Below are 2,385 nucleotides of genomic sequence, written 5' to 3'. Positions count from 1 at the left end.
ACAACAGGAAGGGGAATGTCACCCACCTCTGGCAATCCTGTGGACCATAGTGGCACATCCAAAACCTGGGGACATGACTCAAGCTGGACCAATCATAGTCCTTCCCTGGGAGTTACATGTACTGAGACAAAAGAAAGACAATCTCTCTGGTCTTGGGAATTTCTAAATGTGTCTGAAGGAGCCGGGGTGTGTCTCCCACCTGTGAAGGAAGCTTCTCTGTGGGAGGAGGGAACAGGAACATCAAACAGAGAAGGAGAGGTGCAAGAGGGGAAGGGGGGAAGGAAGGAAGGAAAGAAGGAAGGAAGGGATGGAGGGAGGGAGGAAAGAAAAAGAAGAGGGAAGGAGGAAGGAAGGAAAAGGGAGGTAGGGAAGGAAGGAAAGAAGGAAGGAGGGAGGGAGAGAGAGAATGAAGGAGGGAGGGAGGGAAGAGGGAAGGAGGGAGGGAGGGAAAGTGGGACAAAGGGAAGGGAAGGGAAGAAGGAAAGGGAAGGAGGGAGAAAGGGAGGGGAAGGGAGAGAAAGGGAGGAAAGAAAGGAAAGAAGGAGGGAGGGAGGGAAGAAAGGAGGAGAGAGGGACCTGAAGACACTGTTTGAGTCTCTGAACCAGTTAAACTACAGACCAGCTCCATTACTGTCCTGTCACATGAGCCAAAAAAGCCCACCCTCTCCTCTTAACCTAGTTTCAACTGAGTTTCAGTTACCCGCAAACAAAATAATTCTGCGAAACAGAACCAGCTCTCAGAACCTGACCCACAGGAATTGGCCCAGTCACACCCCACTTCACACCACACTCCACCCCCGCTCCTGGCCTGCCCTGTCAGCTTCCTCCCTGAGCAGTTTCATTGAGGTGATTTCCTGGGAACTGCAGCAGCATGCTCCCCCATGGGTGGGGGCGCCCTGACTCCAGGGGCCAGGAGGGGAGGCGCTGGAACTCTGCCCCACAGTGCAGTTCCAATGGAGTGGGACCTCGAAGCCAGGTCCCCATCACGGGGCATCCCGCCTGTGCAATGCGCTCACCTCTCAGTCCTCAGAGCACCAGCAGGGGTCTGTTGGACAAAGCCACACCGAGCATCTCACCAGAATAAGCATGATTCGCAGAAACAGTGTTGCTAGAGCCTCTAAGCCGAAATTGGAGTTTCTTCACTGTTGAATTCTCAAGGTTCCCTCTCTCCCAGATATCCGGTCAATCACATCATTCCGCAGAGCAATATTTACTTCCTCTCCTTCAACTTTCACGGCGCAGCTCCTTCTAATTTGTGTCTCTTTAGAAACTGGGCCCAAGGAAAGGGCTGATGTCCTGGGGTCACTCTCTGAACAGCGCTTCCTCAAATGTACCAAAAGTAGCTTTAACACTTCCACCTGGATTCTTAGAAAGGCCCTTTTCTCTCCATTTTCATCTGAAGAAAAGAGGGGGTAGCTTATTTTCGCAGTTCCGTGATTTCTAATAGGGCCACAATATTCCTTTGAGTGAACTGCCTTCATTCACTCAACTATCTATCTATTACTGGACATTGGGTAACGTTCAATTTTTTTTTTTTTTTTTTTTTTTCTGAGACGGAGTCGAACTCTGTTGGCCAGGCTGTAGTGCAATGGTGCCACCTCAGCTCACTGCAACCTCTACCTCCCAGGTTCAAGCAATTCTCCTGCCTCAACCTCCCTAGTAGCTAGGATTACAGGCACGCGCCACCATGCTCAGCTAATTTTTGTATTTTTAATAGAGATGGGGTTTCACCATGTTGGCCAGGCTGGTCTTGAACTCCTGACCTTAAGTGATCCGCCCACCTCAGCCTCCCAAAGTGCTGTGATTACAGGCGTGGGCCACCAGGGTCAGCCAAATGTTCAATTTTTAACCTTTAAAAATAACACTATGATGAACACGTTTGAGTATAAATATTTTCCTAGGCTTAGCTTATTCCCAAAAATAGATTTACCAAGGCAATGGGGAGGAATTTTAGTACATACTGTCTTGGGATACAAAAAAAAAAAAAAAAAAAAAAAAAAAAAAAAAAAAAAAAAAAAAAAAAAAAAAATACCAAAAAAAAAAAAAAAAAAAAATCTGAAACACAAAATAATCCAAAGATGACAACAAGAGTTCCTATTGAAAAGAAAATAAAAAGGAAATAGGTGGAGTATTCAGTGTCTCAAAGAAAACAATAGTAGGCAAGGCAAAGAGCAGGGAAGTGAGGTACCCGCTATTCTGCTGCACTGATGCGAGATCTTCTATAAGCAAAATAGCTCAGGCAGATAAGTGTGTGGCTTTCCTTTCTTCATGGCAAATGCTTCTGTTTGTATTGACAAAGAAATCGAATTGAATACCACAAGCCAGATAGCTTTTCTCTCAGCCTTGTTTTTTAAAATACAAGTTTCGTATGCGGTTAACATGTGC

This window comes from Cebus imitator, unplaced genomic scaffold, assembly GCF_001604975.1.
Source record: "Cebus imitator isolate Cc_AM_T3 unplaced genomic scaffold, Cebus_imitator-1.0 Scaffold650, whole genome shotgun sequence".
Lineage (NCBI taxonomy): Eukaryota > Metazoa > Chordata > Mammalia > Primates > Cebidae > Cebus > Cebus imitator.
Note: the sequence above shows the minus strand (reverse complement) of the source record.